The following is a 23,827-nucleotide window of genomic DNA, read 5'->3' as shown; positions in this document are numbered from 1 at the left end:
ATATTACTGCTAAACATGTGAGAACCAGCATTTGTAATGAATGTGCTACATGACAATTGGTATGCACAGAGAACCTGTGTTTAAGTTATGTGTAGCCTTAGAGAAGAAGGTAAGTCATGGTTACAGTGTGTCTAGTATCTTCGAAGCTGATGCACATGTTTTTGACATCCTGATTTTTTAGCTTTTATTTCTGTGATGAGTGAATTTATTGTGGTATTTTGTAGTCACCTTGGAGTATTTATTATCTAGTTACTTGGTTTCTGAAGCAATGAAAGAGGTGATAGATTCTGCGTTTTATGCTCTTTTTTCTTTAGCTAACAATTCATAGCTTGGTAAGCGTGTAGTTTGTGTGTGTGTGTGTGTGTGTGTGTGTGTGTACGTACGCACACAGGTGAGCACTGTTGATATGTGTAACATTTGCCAAGTATTTGGAAATTGGCTTATGGTTTTAGGAAATTTAAATGGACTCGCGGGAAGCAGATGGACAATGAATCCCACTTTTTCTCCCTACCAGATTTCTGTTGTTCTAAGAGAAACCCAACTTTGTAGATGTGCCTTTGGCTGGTGAAGTGGACTGTTACACATGTGGAAACATTTGTTATAAACTGATAGACGTTTTTATGTAGCCAGGAGAACAGTTTGTGGTGTGCTGCTTTCCTCATGTGCACTTGACCTTTGGAGTCCCTCACTAGGCTCTCCTTCTCATGGCTCTGCCCTGAAATGGGCAGTTGATAGTCCGCTAGCTACAGCATAGTTAGGGAAGGAGTGAAATACAGTTGTCCCAGAAAACTGAAGAGTTCTGCTCTGGGATGGTGCTTTTTAAGTTAATTATGAAAAGGGGGCTAAAAGCATTTTAGGAAGTGAGCCGATATATTCATCAATAGTTTATGTTTTTCTGAATTGTTCTGTTTGTGTACATGTAATGGCTTGCTTTCTTCCTTACTCTTTACCATGCCTAATTCCCCAGAGGATCGAAAGTTGTTCATCACATAAATTTTCTTATGAGCTAATAAAAAAAAAAAAGAAATGCCCCAGTTGGTGTTTTCTTTCTGTTTTTGTAGCTCTCACAGGTAAATAAGATGCTGATTGACTCAGGAACATTTCAATATTTTTTTAGAGAGCAGAATTTCCAGGTTTTGGGGTGAGTATATGGACATACCAGTTACTGAACAAAGAACAAACTGTAGATCGGGTGAAAATTGGCTTTATTTACATGGATTTTAGCAAGACGCTTTTCTTTCAATAGGCTTCATTTGTGTAGAAAGTTCTGTAAGGGGTTTACTGATATATTCTGAGCTATGTGGATGCTGCATCAATGTGTTTGGTGTTATAGACAAGGTCATCATGGTTTGCAGGGGACATCTGTTGGAATTCTACTTGACTCTAGTGTCCGGATGTTTTTAGTGTTACTTCTGTTAAATATTTTAGTTCTCCAACTTGACTAAGTTGATACTGTACATACCATGAAACTGTATCATATCTGAATTTCCTGTTGGGTAGTTTGTAGAGTTATGCTGCATTTTTTTATTCAAGTGTCAATAATGTAAATTTTGTCTTCTTACTTAAAGATAATCCATCATATTTGTAACCTCTAGTTTGTAACTTGGAGTAAGGAAACTGTGGGTGCTACCTTTACATTCTAAAAAATGTGGTATAGTGATACTAATGTATGATTATTCTTTAGAGTATATGTGACTGTGAAGAAGGAAGCTTCTCTAGTAATTATTTCTTAATCTTTTTGATTATATTGGGCTAGGTTTTATAATAATTTCTTTACGTGTCATATTTTCTTTAGCATATTTGTTACGTGGTTAAATTTCTGTTACAAAAAATCAAGATATTTCTAATGTCTTTCTGCTTGAGCTATAAAGTGACCTTCCAGTAAGTTGTCCACTCACTGTTGTTTGAGCTGGTATCTCTCTGTATTTGCATGTCATCAAATTCTTGGTGATCTTCAGTAGCCAAAGCAGTTATGTTCCAGCTGACTTAAATCTTCAGATCATCCACAGTAAAGTAAATAACTGATAAATTAATATTTGTCCTCTTGTTGTCTTGGGGCCATGACCAGTGATATTTACTTACCACTTAATTTACTCTGATCTAAGCTTAGAACAGATCTTTCTTAATAATGTCCACTGATTGCTATACTTCTTAATCATACAGCTTTTCCCACATTGAGACACTTTAGCGTACATACTCCTTATTCTATAATTTCCAGCAAATCTTAGCATATAGCAGGTATTAAAAGTAGCTTGAAAAACTCTATCTCCGGGGAATAGTATCACTTAAAATTCAAGCACATTCTGTATTTTTTCCTACCTCTATTATTGATATGAAATGAAGCCAGCATTTAAGCAAAATACACTGTGGAGGGTCCCCCCCCCATTAAAAGCTTATTAGCTCTTTATCTTAAAAACATTGAGTATATCTCAATTGCTATTTTAAGATAACTCCCCAAATATTATTTAATATACTTTGTTGTTGGATCTTTTGATATATTTTCATTGCTTGTGCCATTATTGTTTATCTTATTACACTTATTTTTATAGCTGTCTTGACTCCCCTATTAGACGAGGATCTTTTCAGAATATTTATTATGTCTTGTTCACTATTTTCCTAATAGATTTTATGTAAAACCTTTTTTTTTTCTTTTAAATATTTCATTTATTTATTTGACAGAGGGATCACAAGTAGGCGGAGGTGGGGGGGGGGAGCAGGCCCCCAGCTGAGCAGAGCGCCCAGTGTGGGGCTCAATCCCAGGACCCTGAGATCATGACCCAAGCTGAAGGCAAGAGATTGAACCCACTGAGCCACTCAGGTGCCCCTATGTAAACACTTTTAAACACATTCTTCCTCTAGTATCAGACTCTCTTTTCGTTGCTGAAGGGATTTTTTTTCAAGGTGTTGGCGTGATAGCAGTAGAGAGCCCATGTTCTCCAAAGCTCCTGATACTAGCGGAGTATATGAGTGCGGGATCTGTATTAGCAGGGTGGGGTTTTTGTCCAAACCATTTTTTCTTATTATAAAATGACATTTGAATTTTACCTAGTAGCCTTAAGCTTCCATAGAAGAAGTGGGCACTTTCGGATATTTAAGCTAAAAGTAGTGTGAAAAACATATCTTTTCTTAGTAGCATGAAAACATTCTTTTCATTGTAAAAATAAATAAATTGACAGGAACAATAATCCTAATTTCAGTAAATATGGCATGGGTATGTTGTTAATAAAATATTTATAAAGATGTATACAAGGAAGTAAACAAACAAAAGGTTTGATTTTCTTCCTTGATCTAAGCACACGGTGCTTTGTCCTCCAGGGATCTGAAGAGCCCGTCGTTTTCCTCAGGTGACAGCAAATCCGTTTCATTCTTCCCAGAGGCCAGCCGCCCATGTGGGTTTCAGGCAGCAGGTCCACTATTCTTTTTACCTAAGATACGGAATACCATCAGTCACATCCTAATAACCCATCGGGTCTTCTGACCCTTTCTTCTTTAAATAGGAAATATCTAAGGAGATCGACATTAAAAGGGATTTTATCTTTTAGAGTTTAGTAAAAAACAAACAAACAAACAAAAACCCCTATGTGTTGCGTAGAATAATGCTTATGATAGTTCTGTTTAGTTTGCAGTTAGAAGGGAATATTGAGGTTTAGATAAAAAATGGTTTTTGGCCTTCCGTGAAAGGAGGGAGGTAGTAAATGCTGGTTGTTCTTTGAAACAGAGGGTGTTAAACAGGATAGTGGAAGCCTCAAAGTGGGTGGTTGGAGCCCTGGTATTACCAAGAATATTCTTTGGGGGTTAAGTGTTAGCAACAGAGCCTCCAATGATTTGGCTTTCCTGAAAAAGAATACTCTGTGTGTGTTTGTTTTTTAAATCTTTAATGACACTTATGTTGGATAGTGGTAAAAGATCATGTACTTTGGAAGCATATATGAATGTTGATGATATGTTAATGGGCACATTTTAAGTGCGTGGATTCGATAATGTAGTTCCTGTGAACAGTTGGAAACTATTGGAAAAAGCTAGGTGAAGCATTTTTAACTGGATTTTGTTTTTTATTAGGTTTTCAACCCAACTAAAAATACAAATTGTTATAATGATCTCAACCTGTCAGGTGGCAGGTTTTCGCAAAAGTTGAAATCTGCCAGCTAAGAATTAGATATATGGCTGCTGAATGAACTCTTCCAAAATTTTTTTATTTGTATCTGGAACTCGATTTAGATGGTTTTCAGTAAAAGGTTAAGAATCTAGCTGTCTTCTGTTGCTGGAGCCTTCTCAAAGCATTCTGAACATTACAAAATTGTAAGTTAATAAAAGAGAAACCTAATCTGTTGTCAGCATTGATAATTCCTGCATGCAGCTGACGACATGCGCTGTTTACGAGTGTTCTCTAAATGTTAATAGAGTATGTGGAGTCTGGGAGTTACGGACATTGTAGAGAGGGAGCAGGAGGCTCTCTGAAGGCTGGTGCCTTGTCAGCTGGAGTATCCGCAGATCCTGTTAATCGGGGGCATAGTTTCGAAACTGAAAGCGTAAAGACATTTTGATATCTTGGTAAAGTTTTTTTTTTTTTTTTAAGATTTTATTTATTTATTTGACTGAGAGAGAGAGAGAGAGAGAGAGAGATCACAAGCAGGCAGAGAGAGTGGCAGAGAGAGAGGAAAGGAAGCAGGCTACCTGCCTAGCAGAGAGCCTGATGTGGGGCTCGATCCCAGGACCCTGGGATCTTGACTTGAGCCGAAGGCAGAGGCTTTAACCCACTGAGCCACCCAGGCGCCCCTCTTGGTAAAGTTTTAAATAGAACACGTAATAGTTGGGTTTTTTACCTAGGTTTTACCATATTCCCAAATGTAATTCTAGTAACTGGTCTGCTCCATGTGGAGACATCAGTTCTTTTGTGTTCAAGGTTAAGAGAAACATGTGAAGACCTTACTTGAAAGTCTGAATTTAGGAAAAGTGATAGTTACTTTGACAAATGTTCTTTTCTAACGTGGATTATTTCTTTAAGATGTGATGTTCTATAATTTTATCCCCTAGAGTATTTTTGTGATACTGGTAGTCATTTCGAAAATAGAGGATAATTCTTCAACTTGAACAAGGTAAGAAGTAGTAGGAAGTGGGAAAGTAGGTTTCTCCTTTTAAAATAATCTTCCACTTAAATGTTTGTTCTGTAAATGAATTCTCAATAAAACCTCACCAGTTTGGATTTCGTCCAGGTAAAAGCAGGCTAAATATATGGAAAGTTTGAATAAATTAATATTTAAAAAGAACTGGAGTTTGCTTTTAAATAACTAAAGTGTTTGTGTGCAAAGTGTTTCTAAATTGAGATCTTCAGTCCTGTTGAAATAAATGGATAATTCTAAATTTATTATAGCTGAGATACTTGCTTAGTGGCAATATATTATTTTTAAAAATTCATTTAACTTTTAAAAACATTTTAAATAAGCATAACCCCTGCAAACTTTTTTCACATAATATTCTGAAGATTGCCGTTTAAAATATGGGGGAAATGAATTTCAACCCATTTTATGGGACTGTCAATTCTAAAATAATTAATGAAGGAGTACTATAAAAAATAGGCACTGGACAAAATTGGAGACGAAGAGAGGCTGAAACATAACTGATTTGCAGGATATTGGTTTTGATAATAGAAGGATAACTATGATCTATAGTTGATAAATGAGGCTCATTAAGTAAGGGATGAAAAATGCAGATATTCCTGGCTGATAGAAAAGTCAGATTGTGCCATAACGAATTGGGGATGGGAAGGTTTCGCACCAGCTTGCAGCTCTGCAGATGAGCTGCCTGAGGCTCTGGGGCCTTCTCTGTGGTCCCCCCAGGCTGGGCGTGTGCCCCTCCCGGGTCTGCCTGCCGACAGCCCCAGAACCGTGCCTGGACCCCCAGGCCTCTCCCCAGCAGGAGCGGTCTGCACGCACAAAGGGGAGAACAGTAGCGATGGTCTTGAGTACAAAGCACAGAAAGTAGCGTGTGAGAAATTCTCACATGGGGCCTTGGGTAGGAGAGCTTGTCGAGCAGTGTGGCTCCTTCAGGTTTTAATTTTAAATTTTTATGCTAGCACGACTGCTAGAACGACTGCTGCTCAGAGGTACCTTTTCTCATTCGAGCCTGCTGTTTCTACAAAAGGCAGTTCTTGGCATGTTGAGCTAGAAAACCTCCTTCCTCCTTCCTTCCGGTCAGTGGGCTTCCCTGCACCCCGAATATGCAGGCATGGCCATTGAAAGGGGCTGAGTACGTTTGACTTTGTAGTGCCCCAGGTAGATGGGAAATAGATTTTACTTTACAAATTTCCACTTTGTAGGTAACTGAAGCCAGACGTCTCGCTTATGTAATAAGAGATACATAACCAGTAGGAGCTCATAGTAACATGTGTGGACTGGTTAATGGCTTTTATTTTTCTTTTGGACTAGAATAACTATTTTTAATATTTACTGCCAGTTTAGGAGATGAAATAAATATATGTAGAGAGGAAAGTTTTTTATTCTTCCCTTGCAATATAGGATTTTTTGAAGTGTCTCTCTTTCTCATCTTTTTCTTTTGCCTTCTCTAAATTGTTGTAAAATAACTGAATGGTCTTGTTTTCCTTTGTTTGGGTCAAGAAATTTTAGCTGAAAATTGTTACTGTGTGAAAGAAGATTATTGACTCAACAAGCCTTCAATTTTCCGTGAATAACACTCCCACCCCCTAGCTTCAGGAACATGCCGTGCATGCATTCTATTTTAAAATACAGACTGTAATTTAAAACAGGCAGTTTGATGCCCCACTGAACTTTGTTTAAGCCTGGAATAAAAGAGGGGAGAAAAAGCTTTAAGCTACAAAAAAGTGACTAAGCTTTCTCAACCACTTTTCTTCATAATGCATTCTATTTGAGAAAAAAAAAAAAGGTGCCAGGTACTATTGTTGTCTCTTTCCACAGGACCTAAATTTTATCCAGTGTTAAATTGTGGTGTGTGCGTTTTTTCACTTTATTTCATTATCAGGCTACCATTTGAATTTTTTAAGTGTTCGGAGGAGTAGTCATGTATAGCGGAATCTGTGTGCCTACATGTGTGTGTTCTGTCCGTGTTCAGTGCATGTGAGAACATTCTGAAATTAAGTACATAATTTTTAGCGTTTCCTTACTGATAGAGATCTCATTTTCTAGCGTTCTCTTTACTTAAATAGTACCTAATTATTAGACTAGAATGATAGTAAATAATATTATGGTTAAATATCTGTATCAGATCATTATAAAAATGATTAGCTGGAAGTAGTTTATCTCATCCCCCCCCCCTTTTTTTCTTCTCACAAAAAGGAAAAGAGAAGTTTAGGATGACCTGTATGGAAGGAATGATGATTTTATTCCAAGAAAGTTATATCTTTTTAACCTGGACCCCTGTGCTGCTGATGCTGCTGATGCTGCTGAAGTCAAACAGGCTTAAGCCCTAGCTCGGATTCCGGCTCATGTCCCTCTTCACTGGTGGCTCCTGTGTGGCTCCAGTAATGGTCTCCCTCCCATTTTTGGGTACCATTTACTTTTGAACGTATTTAGGGATTTGGGGCTAACCGATTGAGTCCGTAGCTTTATTATTCAGGTCATAGGAGAGCCAAGGCGCTTCTTGTGGACGAACTACAACATCTCAGGTCTTCCTCTCCCCGCCGTGGGATCAGTGTGGCAATCTGTATTGGGGGGGGGGGGAGGGGGTTTCCGGAGAAGGAGAAGAGTTCATGGGAGAAGTTGAGAAGTATGTCTACCGGGCGTCTTTATGATCACCTGTAGGGTAGGAGGAAGGAAAAAGACACAAAGAAGCTGCAGGGCAATGCCATCTGACCCGAGCAATGCCCAGTCTGGTGCCTTTTTCCCACTAGATCAGTGGGAACCTCGTGCAGACAGCTCTCTGAACCAGCAGTTGGTTTTAATTTCATGACTGTGGAAGGAGGACCCTCCTGGTCTCTCTGAGGCCTCCACTTGATGTCCGACACCCCAGGTTTACGTTTGTGCCCTGGAAAGTAACTGAACAAATACTGTGTACTTTTTAGACTGAGATTTACTGCGAACAGAAACGTTAGCGACCCAGCATTTGTTCTCGATGAGCCCAAGTCACTTTCATGAACCATGTCCCCTGCATTTCTGCCTTTTTGTGTTTTCTTTTCCTCCTCCTTCTTCCCTCCCTCCCTGCCGTCCTGTCTTTGGGGCTCCCTGGTTCGATCTAGGTAGCGTGGTATGTTACAAGTCTTCACTTCTGCTTGCGATTTTATTCCTCTGTCCGAGCACAGAATGGTGTCTGCTGGGACAGTGGCATACAGCTGTGCCCGATCCGCAGTAGATGTCGTCTCTGAAAGAAGGCCAGAATGAGTGAGCACAGCAGACCCCGCCCCTCTCTGAGACTTCCACCCTGATACTGATCCTTTCTTGTTTTTTTTTTCCTCCCCACCCCCCCCCCAAAATTTCTCATCTAAGTAGAGTCTTCATCCGTCTCATGGGTATGGGTAGTGAGAAGTGCAGTGATCCCACTAATACCTTCTAATGACCCCAGAAGTATGTGGTTGGTTTTTTGTAATTACCTGTCTCTGTATCAGGAGGAAATTTGGCTTTGAAATAATAATAATTAGGTATAATAATTTATTGGACCCCAATTTTTAAAGTCTGGTTTTGTATAAGTAAAAATTTCAGTTAACTAACATTGGAAACTGCTGGTAAAAGGAGAAGAGCTGTGCCCAGAGTAAGTGTCTTCATGAATATCATGGGTGTGAATTACATGAACTTCAAAGTCGTGCACTTCCTGACATCTGTTTTGTCCACTCAAAGCCAGATCGCACCCCATTTCTTCTACTTTTGAAAGTCTGGTAGTTTCAGGTTACCACGACAAGTGAATTATTCCCTGCCTTTTATTTATGCAAAGCCTTTATTTTCAAAATGCCTTTATTACCACTGGAGGCAGAGAGACGACTTTAGAGGCTGGTGTATTATCTCACTAATGGGGTTGAATCAGATTATTAAAAAAGTGTTGGCAATGAGCATGCAGAGGGAGAAAACTGTTGAAATAAAGGGAGGGATGAATGATAGACGCTTTTAAGGTTTTTAAGCTGAGCGGCCGGGAGATGTGTGTTGGTATTGACGACAAACACAGAGAAATGGTGGTGGGAATTGGTTTAGGGAGAAGAGACTACCCAGAGATTTTATGAGATTAAAAAGCAAGTCCTGAATAAATTGGCTCGAATTCTCCAACGCCTAAAAGAAAGCATTTCATCTTTGCTACCAATGCCTTATTTTTTTGTATAGTTCTTTATATAAGAGATAAAACATTGCCATAAATAGGAACCGGAGTTGAAAGAGTGATAGCAGTGGCTATAACTTTACATTTCGTGTGAATTCTTGGAGATGATTTGAAGAATATTGGAGCAGAGTTTGCATAAACAGCTCAGCAGATCGTACCAGAGTGTTTCTAACTCTAACATGGAGTAAGACAAGAGTGCAGTCTCAAAAATAAATGAAACTAGATACAATTCAGCTAGGATTCATGGTTGGTCCCATTGTCCGTGCTTTTCGGCTAGTCCAGTAAGTTTATGGCCTAGTCTGTTCCTTTCCTTGGGTAGGGACAGGTGACTTCATGTTGCTTTGTCTAGCTTACTTCCGAATGATGGAGACTTTGTTCTTCCTGTTGGAGTTCATTTTTGAGGAACATTCCTTCGTTTCATTTATCTCATTATGATTTCTCCTTTTCTAACACTCCTTTTGAGTATGTGCTTTGGTGAGCCTAGTACACAGACATACTATTTTTGCTTATTTGTTTTTCTCTTTTGTGGGTCTGTGGCTGTGGGAGGGGGCTGGGGAACTTAGTTTTCACGTGCTATTTTTGAAAGATGTTCTCTTTTATTTTGTAGACATGGTTAGCCTTTTGACTACCTTGAGTTTCTGTGATACATTTAAATTCAGGCAGAGGAAATAGGGCCTTAGGGAGATTACCATGAACCCCGAACAGTTTTCTCTTGTTTTTTTTTTTGTTTTGTTTTGTTTTGTTTTATTTTATTTTTTAAATCAAACCCCTCCCTACTTTTCTTTTTTCAGTGTGTAAAGCACTATCATTTCGCTTCCTACATAAAGAGCAACAATTTAATATTAATGAGTTATTAAAATGTGTGTATTTTTACATAATTTGATACAGATTTTTTGAAGTTCTAATTCCCAGATGTGAAAATAAAGAATCCACAAGGGCAGGAAACTTGACTCAGGGTGCCAGCAGTGGTGGAGCGCCCGCGAATGGTGGTTCCTTCCGTTACGGCGGCGGTCTCCCAGCCTCTGCTCCAGAAGACACCTGCGTGTCCTCCAACCTCAGGTGTTAATCCGAAGACCGTCTCTCTTTTAAATACTGTTTTGTCAACTTTGATTAAAATCCTGAGTGTCCTTGAGTAAATAGGAATATGTTCACATTTTCCCAAGTGTTTTTGCATTTTCATAGTTACTACATTTATGCTTTTCCTTAGTTGGCATGCCTAAATGTTGACATCCTCGAGGAAGGCACAAGATTTCACTTTACGCAGAAAATTCAATTACATTTAGCAGTCGTTTATTGATTGCCTCCTATGTTTAAGATTTTATGTTAGATGTAGGAATCTAAAAATTTATAAAAATAAAAATTTATAAAAATAAAACTGAGATTAGTTTATTATTAGTGTTCTTTCCTATAACACGTTCAGCAGTTAAGAAATCAACAAGAAGACATACCTATATTCAGAATGCCTGGTATTTAAGATACTCTAAGGTAGCTTCCCATTTTTTCTTCAGAGAGCTGTGTATATAATGTCTGCAGAATTCATACTTCTGGCCTGTGTAATAGTGCAGAAATGTTTTGCCATTCCGTGGAGGTTTTGGATATTGGAAAAGGGAAGAGCAGTGACTCCTGTGTTGAAAGGATGTTACCTGCTCGGCGAGGCACTGAGGCAGCGTTTCGCCCTTGGCCGGGCCCCTCACGAGGGGGAGGCCCGGCACTACCCTACATCGTCCACCACAGCTGGTATGGTAGAGGAGCGAGTCTGCTGGTTTTCTTGAGTGATTTCCTGAGGGATTTTATTTCTACTACTTTTTTTCTGACTTAATTTGCACTTTCTACTTTCATAGGGGTGAAAACAAGTTATTGAAACTCTAGCCTTCTTTGATAAAAGTCTGGCCCTTTCTTGGGGTATCAGATTTTAAAAAGTGTACTAACTACACGTGTTACGACTCGTAGAGCACATGTACACATACTTCAGTTTAGTTTTACTGCCCAGACGCTTCCCCTCTACCCTCTGAGTTACATGAGATACAACATGTATTAAACCTCCTGTGTCGACCTTGCCTGTGTTACACGTACGTGCTCAATAAATTGTCCCCTTCTCACCCTTCGTTTGCCTCTCCTCGTCTTGTGAAACTCAGCTGCCTGGGCCTGTTAGGGTTGTAAGTCTCCCAAACTTGCCCGAGATTCAGCTCTCCTCTCCTCAGGATGAAGAGACCTGGAACAGAGACTTCGTAGAGTCACAGCGATTATCAGCTCCTTTTTTTTTTTTTTTTAAGATTTTTATTTATTTATTTGATAGACAGAGATCACAAGTAGGCAGAGAGGCAGGCAGAGAGAGAGGGGGAAGCAGGCTCCCCGCTGAGCAGAGAGCCTGATGTGGGGCTCTATCCCAGGACCCCGAGATCACGACCAGATCATGACCCGAGCCGAAGGCAGAGGCTTAAACCACTGAGCCACCCAGGCGCCCCTATCAGCTGACTCTTGATGAAAACTTTATCCCCTCGACTCCTGCCCAGGACTCCATTGTTGGGCCTCCCAGGGCTGCAGACCTCTTCTGATGGAGTGTGTTGGTGTGAACCACTGGCATTCTTCTGCATTCGTTTTCATTTCGTATTTTTCATGTTTATTTATCACGTAACAGAAAAGCATGGAAGTGTGAAAACTATATTAAATACATTGTAATTCGAAACAATACTAATTGGCTCTCCCAACATTACTGTCAAGAGTTGCGTAGGTAACTGCGTAAGTGGCTGCAGGAATGGGAGTTGACTGGTCCGTGCTCGGCCCACCTTGCGGTATGGCCAGTGAGTGGTAAAGTCGCCTAAAAGAAGAGAGAGAAAAGAAAAAGAAGATGTAAGGAAGGGCTCAGATGGAAATCTACTTTGCTTTCGCTGAAGTCTGCCTTAGATAAACTCCTTAGATTCTGCAAAGGGTTTTCAGATTTCTGAGACGAGAACCATACGAGCCATAGTGCTTGCTCAGGAATAACCAGCGGGGCCTGATAACGCATCTTTAGTGGGAGATGAGACTGAAGGTGGTGAATCGGGTAAAATATCTGAAGATATCCTCCTAAGTCGGATACATTTCTCACTCTTTTTCCCGGTCTTTGTATCTATAATACACACACACACACACACACACACACACACAGGAAAGGGGAGGGGTCAAGGGGACCATGAATAAATAATTATATTAAAGGGCACCTTGGTGGCTCAGTGGATTCAAGCCTCTGTCTTCGGCTCAGGTCATGATTCCAAAGTCCTGGGATCATGCCCCACATCGGGCTCTCTGCGCAGCAGGGAGCCTGCTTCCTTCCTCTCTCTCTGCCTCTCTGCCTCCTGTGATCTCTGTCAAATAAATAAACAAAATCTTTAAAAAATTAATTATATTAATATAGGAAACACAGCTTTGGAAGCTCTCTGCCTTTTTTCATTCCTATTGATTAGATGACGTTCAGTATGTTGCAAGTCAGGTGGTGTTTTGCAAGTGAGAACACTTTGGAAGTATCTTGGTTTTTTTGTTTTTATTTTTTTAATTAACATGTGTCTTACTTGTTTCAGGGGTACAGGTCTGTGAATCATCAGTCTTACACACTTCACAGCACTCACCATAGCACAGACCCTCCCCAGTGTCCATCACCCGCCGCCCCATCCCTCCTACCCTGCCTCCCCTCCAGCAACCCTCAGAGTATCTTGTTTTTTTTAAGGACCGTTCTTTTGGACAGTTGTGTTTATTCATGCTTAAACTGTACATCCCAAAAAGGGAACTTCTGCAAATGTTCGTTTAATAAGCCCAGCATATTTAGCTAGCGGTGGTAGCTGTGCAAAGGTATCTGGACAAATTATAGAGGAAATGAATGTTACTTTACAGTTGTAAATATATACGATACTCACCATCATAGTTTTACTTTCATAAACCCAGTTTCTCATCAAAACAACAAAATTATGTGAAGTTTAATATAATTCATTTAGTAGCCTCTCTGAAGTTTTTATACTGTGGTGTTCTAATAAAAAGTATGACCCAGACACTGTGTAACTTAATGATTAAAATTAAAAACTGTAGATTTCTTCATCTGTAAAAGTATTTAAAAACATCTTGGAAGAGGCATTCTTTTTCCAACATGTTTCTCTATGAATTATAAATAAATTTGTTTATTTTTAAAGATGCCAGTGGCCACTTTTAACTGAAGGAGTCCTGTTGTGACAGAACATTCTCATTTCCTATGATGTTTTTACCTAGAATTTATAGCCCATGTGTTCCTAAATGGGAATTCAGCTGACCTAGAGTAAAACATTTGTATAAACTGAGACTACTCAAAGTGGAATACAAATTTTTAAAAACGTCTAAAAAAAGGAGAAGTAAACAAACCATGATCATGCAGTTACCATGAATCACTATTAAATTTAAGACTGCAAGATCCCTGGCTGCCTCAGTTGGGGGAGCGTGTGACTTTTGATTTCGGGATTGTGAGTTCAAGCCCCACATTGGGTGTAAAAATTACTTAAAATTGTAAAAGAAAAAAAAAAAGAAAGAAAAAAAATTAAGGCCCACATTCCTGACTAGGTAGAAGGGGGAAAATGAGGTTGCATGATTATTAACATAAAGTGAAAATATATCTTAAGGATGAAATATCAGGTTATTACTTTGTAAAAGAAATAGTTTATAAAGGAACATATATATAGTACTCCTGTGAAAAAAGTGAATAATGATGCCAAAATAAGCATTTTCCTGTTTTTGTTTTTTTTTATAGTGTTAAAGAAATTTTTTCATTATATTTGGAATGATTACCGTGAGCCCAAGTTTGGTACCCTTCAACTCAACAAGTGAATGAATGATGGGCTAGTTTTTCTGTAACTTCCATAGCTGTTGCAATTAAAATCCAGCAACTCTTTCCAAAGAAGTAGCTTATTGAGCCTATTTTCATTTCAGAGTGTAATTCTTAAAAATAGTAATTTTGTAAGGGTAAAACGTGTAGCAGAATGAAAAGTCATTTAAAAAAGAAATAGTTCAATTGAGAAGAGAGTATTTTTCATAAACTTTTCTCTGTTCTAAGGGATAGGTGACATTTTGTTTTGTAACTCGGCATTTTTCTGTTGTCCGCTTTTATGGGAGAAGATTGCTAATCTTTGAGTTACAAGATTTGGACTCAAGATATTAATTGGTTAGTCTAGTGATGGTCTCAATTTTACAATGCAAACATTCTGCTAATGACTTAGTACCATGACAGTTTGCATCTTGTGGCAAAAGTTAGTAGTGTTTTTTTAGTTTTGGTTTTCTTTTGGTTGTTTGAGGGGAGGAGGGTATCTATTGACTTGGGTACATTATAATATTGGAGATACCTTCTTCAGGACAAACAGGATAAACCCATAATCTGTCTAGCTCCAGAGTTCTAGTGGGAAGAATTCTAAAGCTGGTGTGATTCCTCCACTTCTGCCCCCAGGACTGACCCTGGAAGAGTCTTGTGCTCTGTGTCGGTTGCTGCGCCTCATGTTGTAAAAAGGAATGGGTGTGGTGAGCAGCCTGTGGCCCAGCCAGGAGGCGTGAAGATCTTGACAGCCGGCTTGATTTGAACCCACAACTGTCACTGGCTCTTGGCCATTTATCAGCCTTTAGGGGGAAGGGGAGCGGGGTCTATTGGGGCAGCTGAATCATGTTCCTGTTATTTTGAGGGAGTTGGACTTTTTTGAGCCCAAACCGTGTAACGGAATTCAACAAAAAGACAATTTAACATACATTTACTCTTCCAGAACAAAACGTTGTAGGAAACTACCTCTGTTCATTTGTTGGCCAGTCTTGTCATTTATAACTTGCTCTAAGTAAAAAAGGCCTAGTAGGATAAATTCCTCTTTGTAGATACTCCTTTAAGAGGACTTGAACTCCAGTGTTCATTCTTTTGTATTTCATTACCTCCAGGAAAATGACTTGCTCAAGATTTTGTGGCTCTCTCAACTCTAAAGCCTGTGCTTTTAAAAATCATACAGTTAGAAAATCATGAAAGAGCAGTGTCTGTGTCAGCTGTGTGTGTGTGTGTGTGTGTGTGTGTGTGTGTGTTAAGACACAAAAAACCCCTGTAAATTGCAAAATTGTTTCCCTTCGAGGGCTTAAAAAATACCTTGAGTTTGTTGGGATTAGAATGGGTGGCAGGCAAGGTAGCTGCCCTTCCGGAGCTGCAGTACACAAATCGATTTTGCTCCCTTAGCTGCCTGCCTGCGTGTGCTTAAAACAATTTTTGACAAATGCTGGAGTTTCACAAATGTAGGAGTAGCAGTTCTCGAGGTGGTTTTCCAAGTCCCTTGGAACAGCCATGCCCGTCTTCAGTCACTCTTCATTTGAATGAGAAAGGGGATGGTAGAAGCTATTTTTATTTTCCCCTGGGAGCGAGAGAAAAGGAGGCGGAACTCTGTACCATGTAATTTTAAAAAAGAAAAAAAAATCAGATTCCATTGAGATTCTTTCTTGTTTACTTTTTATTTTACTCTTGCCGTCTCCCAGTGTGTTTGCCTAATATAAGTCTTCCCCCAGGAATATGAGAATATGTGGTACGGTCCGCCTCATAACCTTCCTGGATATTTTTATAATTTATCATCAGCTGACACCGCCTGGGTAGAATATTCTTACCACTCCCTCTGGCTGCTGGAAGTCTGAAATTACATCTTTGTCTTTGAAGTCAGGCATACTGTTAGCGTTGCTATGGTGACAGGGTGGGTAATGGCGTCCACAGACAGGAGATCGGTATTTAGCATCTAAACGCTGCTGTACACAAGGCCTTGATTTTTAGAGTGGTTACTGAACTATTCCCTTTTAGTAAATGTTTAAAAATTACATTTTTACATGGTCTTACTAGATTAATAGTCATGGTTTATTTCATTTTAACTGCAAGGATAAAAGCATTATTCCATTAAATGGGTAGCTTTTTTTCTCTCTTGGTTTATGCATTATTAACACAGGCTTTCCTGTTTTGCTTGTAACATTTTATAGGCTTTTTCAAACATGCAGTCAGATTTGCTCTGTTGCTCCTTTATTTTTTGGTCTTAACCCATTATCTGCTCCATCTTCCATGATTTCAGAGGAGACAAAGTTCTTAAGGAACTAAGATTTTAATATTAAAAATGAAGAGGAGGAGGGAGGGTGAGAGGTCTGTGTGTGTGTGTGTGAGAGAGAGAGAGAGAGAGAGAGAGATAATGTTGACTGGCCGGTCTTACCCCATGAACTGCAGCAATAACTTTCTTTTTAAGTGTTTCTTTTGTTTCAAGTTTCTTTTTAGCCCCTCTCCTGTACTATACCTTCACATAGGAGGTTAAAGGAAAGATTATTTACAGTTGTGGGGAACTGTGGGACATTTTGAAAATGTTTTAGTTAATGTAACTTTTTAAAAATGATTTTATTTATTTAAGAGAGAGAGTTGGGGGGGGGTGTAGAGAGGAGCAGAGGGAGAGGGACAAGCCGACTCCCCACTGAGCGCGACGCTCACCATTGGGCTCGATCCCAGGACCCTGAGATCATGACCTGAGCTGAAACCAGGGTTTGGATGCTTAACTGACTGAGCTACCCAGGTGCCCCAGTTAATGTAACTTTCGAAGTGATAGTCTCTCAATTTAATCTGTTTGGTTTGAGACCAGTAACTTATATTACTTATGATTTGTTGATTCTTGATTGTTTTGTCATTAGAATAATAGTGACTCTTAAAAGTTCACACCGTATATATGTATGCCTCCCTACCTCATTTATGAACTGCTTCTGGAATATCATTTTGAAAGCCTCATGATATGGACCTTATGCCTTCATAAAGTATTTGTTAGGAATTCTTCCTTGGGTTAACTTAAAATGCTTTCTTGGATTTGGATTCTACTTCTGCCTTCTTAAACCACATGAGATAAACCTAAATCCCTTGTCTCTATCATGGCTGTTAAGATGTTTGAAGGCGGTTTTCATTTTACGTGTTTTTTCACTTGCCTGATTAGTTCCTTTATTTTCCCCATTATGTAGTTTCCATTCTGTCCCCACCCTGCTCTTAATTCTTTGGTAAAGTTCATTTTGTGTAAATGCCTCCACATAGGAATCCACAGCCAGACTAAATACTCCAACAGAAGTGTGGCTGGTATAGAGCCGGTCAGTCACCGCCTTTGTTCTAGACCATCGCGGTGGTAGGCGCTTGGCGTCAGAGCTGAATCCCACTCTGGCCCTGTGATGGGAGGTCCTTTTAAGGCTCATCTCTCATCTCTCCTGTACTTGAACCTAAGAACAGCTTTCGCCTTTACCCTCACTGAGTCATTTGGGTCATTGTTCAAGTCTGCTAACGTGTTTTTGGATTCCAAATCTAGCATCTGTTGTATTTAATAGAATTTCTACCTTTGTGTCATCTATAAATTCATATCTCATTATAACTCTTAACATAAGCCAATTAAATAGGCTGAATGTAGAACTCTTTGACGTTTTGGTTGTTGCCATTCATCCTGGTATAATAAATCTAGAGCTTCCGTGTGTTCTGGACCATGCATTACATGTTAACTACAATGCCACCCTAAGAGACTTAGGCTAGAAACTGAGTGGGAATCCAGAACAGTTGGGATTATGGTTCTGTTATACATAAAGTCTCTGTGATATTGAAAGTTACATATGATTTGTTCCTGATGTAATCTTGTATTCATCAAACCTAAGTTTTCTGCATGGGAGATGGAAATTGACTTCGTAAGCCAGTTCTTGTTGCAGCATGAAGGGATACACACTGGCTTCTTCCCTGTAACCAGGAGGAATGGCCAAAATAAACATCAAGAGAAGGTAGAAGAGCCTGTGCCTGTCCCCTGGGGGCCCTAGAAACGGAGCCTGAATGTCATGGGCCAAGGCAGATGGTAGTCCCCCTTGTCTTGGGATCTTTGAAATGAAGTGGTCCTGTGTCTGGGACCTAAAATGTCAGTGAACAAGACTGTCGGTCACAGAAGCCCATGGCCTGCCTGTCCGGTGAGGATGGTTAGTGGAGAGAGCAGGTAGAGTGTGTGTTTGTGTCGGGGGAGAGGGTTCCTCCTCTACATCTTCCTTTTCTCCCTCTGTATTCAGCTGTGTGTCTGACGGATGTTGCGTGCTTTCCTGTCCATTACAGATTGTCCCGTCTGAGGGGGCACTGGATACTAGGGACATGAAACTGACACGGTCTTTTCTAGGGATGGCTAGTTCCCTTGCACGGGGACGCGCACCGGCGGCCTGGCACTGGGGAGGAGACGCAGGGTACTGCTTCTGCAGTACGTGGTGGCTCTGCCTTCTTGCTCCCCTCTGCCTGTGGGAGCAGAGGCAAGTGTGAGCCAAGTGAGTCACCCAGAAAAAAAAAAGACATCCTTTTGTGATTGGGTCCTAGGTCTCTCCATGTATGTGTGGAGAACAGGCATGCACGTTTTGCTTGTATTATGCTGCTTCTCCTCTCCCCAACCCTACAGCTTCTGTCTCAAGCCAGGACTCCATTTCTGGACATCGGTACTTGAGAGGCAGAACACTTACAGATTAAGAATTTGCCAATAAGTTTTATAGATTAGAAAAAAGAATGCTTTACACCAGCACTGGCTCATGGAGTGACAGGTGGGGACTAACCCTGGAGATGGTCTCTGGGGGCAGCAGTCCTTTTCCTTCCTCAGTTGTAGGCTCTGTATATTGATGACTGCAGGCTACTCGGGTTGACCAGCCGTTTTGGCTTGAAGTAGGGTGAGGAATGGACACGTTCTCACTATAATGAAACCCTTCATGAGGTTTTTATTAAGTGAATTCTGTATCTCCCTTCAAAAGAACAAATATGTGAGTGAATTTGGTCCTGTTTGAAGTATTTGTAAGAGCGAGTGTGTTCTAAAGACTTTTTAGATATTCTAGATCTGCAGTGTCCAACAGAATTTTCTGCAGCGATTAAAATATCCTGTATCTGTGTCATATAGTATGTTAGCCACTTGCCATGTGTTACTGTGTAGCACTTGAAATATGGCGGGTGCGAGGAGCTGAATTTTGAATTTTAATTAAATTTAAAATAGCCACATGTGGCTAATGGCTTCCATATTGGACAGTCCGTTTCTAGCTTATGGATCCTACGTAGTCTTGTTTTTACTACGGAATAGATTTTGGTAAAATAACCATGTCCTCATTCACATTCAGGTTTTCGGTGCGTTCTGAACTAGCATTTCAGTCTAACCCCTTCATACGTGTGTCCCGGAGATTACTGGTACAAATGTATTTTAGGTGTGGAGTTCATCGCTTGCAGGCTTTTGGTATATAGATTGAAAACCAAGATTTCGGGAGTAAGGTAGTTGTCCCCTCAGTGGATGGTTGCTGTGTGCTTCGAAGTTAGCCTAAGTGCTTTCTCGTCTTTCTACGTGCCTGTGTGCCTGCACTTTCGATTACCTGTATTTACTGGAAGTATTTACTACAGAGGTGGTTACCTTTAGGCTGTCCTCTGGGTGCACCCCCCTCCCTCCCACATGCAGACTAGCACCAAGGTCAGCTTGGGGTGTGCGGAGTCCAGGCCCCTGGCCATGGGCTGGAGGTCAGGCAGCGGTGTGACCCCCTGCGGAGCACAGTAGTGTCGCGGGGAGGTCCAGGATTCTGCTCTCCCGGACCACTGTGCAGGTGTAAGCTGCAGCTTTCCGACACAGTGCAAAACGTCTTAAGGTCTATGCATTTGGCATCTTTTTCAGAACTTAGGTGTCATATCTGCGAGGTAGCCTGGGGTTCAGCCTCTGGTGGTGAAAATAGCTTCCTGTGGCTGCATACAGATGATGTCTGCTGATAAACAAGGCTGTGTTCCCTTCTGTGTAATTGCAAAGGGCATCAAGACCTGTGTTCTCAGTGAGTCCTAGATAATTTCCTATTACGGAGTGCAAATAAGCGGCAGTTCCTGGGCAGCGGAGGAATTTTCCGACTCTGCCTTCCCTAGGCTGTGTTGCTCCCTCGCTAGGTGAGGAGGGAGCTTGCCGAAGCAGCTGGCGATGCAGTGAAAGCCTGGAGCCCCAGTCCCTCCGGCTGCCCTTCTCCAGGCCGCTCCGCCCCGGCTGTGGTTCCTGGTCGGGGGATCGCATGTGGCGCTGCCTTCTGCGTCTCCTTCTCGGTTCACGGTTCCAGGCCTCGGCGGGTTCCGGATGTCCAGAAGCACTGTGGGTTACCTCTCAAGTACTGCAGCTGCACAGTGTGAACACCGTGTTCCAGGCTTTCCGATCCGCTTGTCCCCACCTCCGAAGTCAGCTTTGCCTGCTGCCTGCCTTCACCTCTCCAGACACCGCATCTCACGCCTCATCCCGCCCGAGTGTTGTCTGTTTCCTGAGAGCAAAAGGTTAAAGGGTGACTTTCTGTTTTTGAGGTCATTATACCACACCTAGGAACATCTTTTAATTTTTAAACCCCACCCCACGTAAAGAGGAAGGATCCTAGGAACGAGTAATAATGATTTTCTCAGTATTTGTCTGGTTCTAGGGCAGGAATGTGCACTTCGGCTTCGGAAGTAGACGGATGGGTTACTGGTGCTTGTCGCTCTCACTCATTCGGTCTGTAAACCTAATTTGTTTTATTTATGATGGGAGAAGGAGTAGATGAATTCATTTTACTAAGCAGTTCTTGAGTTTTTGTAGTGCGCTATTATGACAGATACATTCTTGGTTTGAGCAAAGATGAGGAAGTACAGAATCCCTGAGATTATGAAGCACTTTTCAGCAGATATATTCTGTTGTGGGATATATATTTGTTGTAGGATATTTAAATGTTCTCCAAATGTCTTCAGTACTTCCTGTGAATAGGAACTGTTTTTAATTACAGGCTGGATTTCTCTTTCCCCTTTTGAGAAATAATAGTCCTCCCAGCTCCCCTGTTCCCCTTTTGGGAAAAGTCAGTAATCTGGGTAATTTCTATTAAAAAACCTCTATTAAAACCAAGGAGTGATTGTAGTCCACTTAATGAAGCAAAGCACAAAAGATGATGAGGACAGGAGCGGTAGAGAGTCAGTTCACTCATGGAGCCACTTACTTTTAAAGGTAAGGAAAAATAAAGAAGCCCCCTTCTCTTCCAACCTGGTTGTTATCTGGAATTTTCAGTTAAGTAAAATCGTTAACCACTTATATGTGCTTCAAACTAAACACAAAACCCCAAAGACTATTTAATTATCACACTTTTGTTAATAAGATTATGGGACTTGCATAGGAAAGATACTGTGCAAAATAGAATCCTTTCCTGTGTTAGTGAGAATACTTGGTTTGTGTTCTTTTTAATTATTGGGTCTAATACTTCTGCTTTTTAGTCAACGAAGGGTGAAAGCAAGAGAACGACCATTACTTCATCCTGCTGGAAAGGTCTTGTCTAATCTAAATTGTTTGTTACATCGTGTAGGGTTTTGTTCTTAAAACCTCTTAAAAAGATGGATGTAATATCTTCTTTCTCAAGATAGTTTTGATAAAATCTCAGCAGTTTACTAAAATTTTATGAGACGTCTTTAGAAAAAAAAAAAGCTTAACAGTTGCAGAGCTGTCGACTCCATCATCTGAGTCATTCTTTTTCCTTAAATATTTCATTCATTTAAATACTATGAATTTGTCCTCACCTCCACTGTCCAGTAAATAAATAAATAATATTCAAAGCTTTAGGTTTCTCTCCCTAGTTTCCTTTTGTGCCTGGTTTGGTTGGGCGAGATCTGCGGGAACACTGTTAAAAGTGGGAAGTGATTTAACATACCTTTGAGGCATTTGGCCATAAAGATTTGGTTTCTGCTAAAAAAGCACCAAGGTATGAACTTGCTGTGAGGGCGTGGGGGGCGGTGCGAACACCAATCTCCGCCCGGCTCCCAGCAGCGCTTTGTTGGGTCAGTTTGGCTTCTTAGGAAGAGCATTGCATTTTTCTCAGGTCAGGACAGGAACAGTCCACTTTCTGAATGAGTAAAGTGGAAGTGACACTCTTGCCCCCTCCCCCGTGCCCTTCTTGAATCCACTGTTGGGAGTTGAGGATTTTGTCCACTGTGTGTCCTTCTCTGGTTTGCTCCGTGCCCATCCTAGTATGCTGCTTAAATTTTCATTCAGAATCGTCTTTGAAGATCATGCACTCTTGATTTAACTGAGAACATTATGTTCGCCCTAAACTATTACGATTTTTTTAAAGTAGTATTTTGTTTTTCTTTACAGTTCCTAAATTTCTTTACTTAAAAATATAAAAGATAAAAAAAAAAAACAGAAAACAGAATGCAACGCATTTCTGTTTTCTGATGGAGAATTAGGCTTTGTACAAAATGTGTGATGTAGCATCTGTTTGTATGACAGATGTCCTTTATTGACTCAGAGTAAGTTCCCCTGTGCATTGATATAATGGAATTATTGTTCTTAAAATAATTTATCCTAATTTATAGTAAACTAAAATTATATTTTCATTTTGGAATTATATTAGTGCAACCAATAAGAAATGACATGCATGAAGTTTGTTTTATTGACAAAGTATTGCCCTTAAAAGTACTATTTTTGTTTATGAGCAAATGTATTTCGTTTATATGGGTTTGGGTGTGCATTCCTTCGAGTCTGTTTCCCTAGTGCGGCTATTTACTAAAGCCTGAAAAATTAAGGCGACAATTTCATTTCTGCTCTGCATTTATTCTTTTATGAATGTACAGGGCAGTTGTCAAATGGGGGTGAACCCAAATTATTCTCTGAGAAAAAAAAAAAAAACAACCAGCCCGGTAAACTAGAATTAGAATTCGGATTTAGCAAAGTTGCAGGGTTTTAGAATCATAAGCATCGAACCCTTTCCTTTATTTTTTAAGACTTCAATTTAGAGAGGTGATTTGGTTCAGTGAAGATGCAGAATTATTCCCTAAACATTCAATGAAACTAAGTACCAGCGTGGAGAGCAGAGTTCATGGGATCTGCCTGTAGGGTTCAGGTGGCCACTTTGAAAAACCATTGCAAGATGGGCAGCCTTCTTATTTGGCTAAAAAGGAGCAAATAATTGTAAAGGAGAACATTGATTTCTAAATTTGAAATGCTATATGTTCTCAGAGAGAAGGGAAGAAATCGCTCATAGAAAAAGACAGAAACTGCAAGCACCTCAGCCCTGGTCAGGACACCTCTTGCTCACTAGTCCGTGGGAGCAGCGCCCCGCGTGTAGAAACCGGCCGGATGTGCGCGCCCTGTGGCCGAGTGCCTGCTGCGTGAGGCGACGTAATAGAAACCGAATACTGCAGTAGTTTCTACATTTAATCAACTTTCTTCCACTGTCAAATTCCACGCCAAAACTGCACTTAAAAATGTGGCTCTGTCTTTTGGAGAGTAAAATGGAAGGAATCACTGGGGAGGACCTCCGGGAGGTAGTGAGATGCTGACTTAAGAGAATTTGGACTTCGGCTCTTCCCCGTGGAACCGAGGTGACTTCCTGAGCACAGCCCTGAGCCCGGCCTTTCAGCTGCTCGCTGGCGGATGCCGGGATAGGTGCTGCTCCTCCGAGCCTCCTCATTTGGATCGCGCTAGGGAGCAGGGCCTCGAGCTACCCCATCAGCACCTGCGCCTTGCCCTCACCTGCTCTGGGTCCATATCTCAGGGGACCGCTTGATTGACCTCTTGAT

At 40.6% G+C, this 23,827-nt stretch overlaps 1 protein-coding gene across 10 annotated transcripts in view; it reads left to right on the top strand.

Moving 5' to 3' along the window:
* The window catches only part of ARID1B (AT-rich interaction domain 1B), a 439,186-nt gene that overhangs the window by 157,780 nt on the left and 257,579 nt on the right, over positions 1-23,827 (top strand). The window lies entirely within an intron of this gene.

The sequence above is a fragment of the Mustela putorius genome, unplaced genomic scaffold (genome assembly GCF_011764305.1).
Source record: "Mustela putorius furo isolate JIRA1106 unplaced genomic scaffold, ASM1176430v1.1 tig00000450_pilon_pilon_pilon, whole genome shotgun sequence".
In the NCBI taxonomy this organism is placed as follows: domain Eukaryota; kingdom Metazoa; phylum Chordata; class Mammalia; order Carnivora; family Mustelidae; genus Mustela; species Mustela putorius.
Note: the sequence above shows the minus strand (reverse complement) of the source record. Positions and strands in the feature narration are given on the sequence as shown.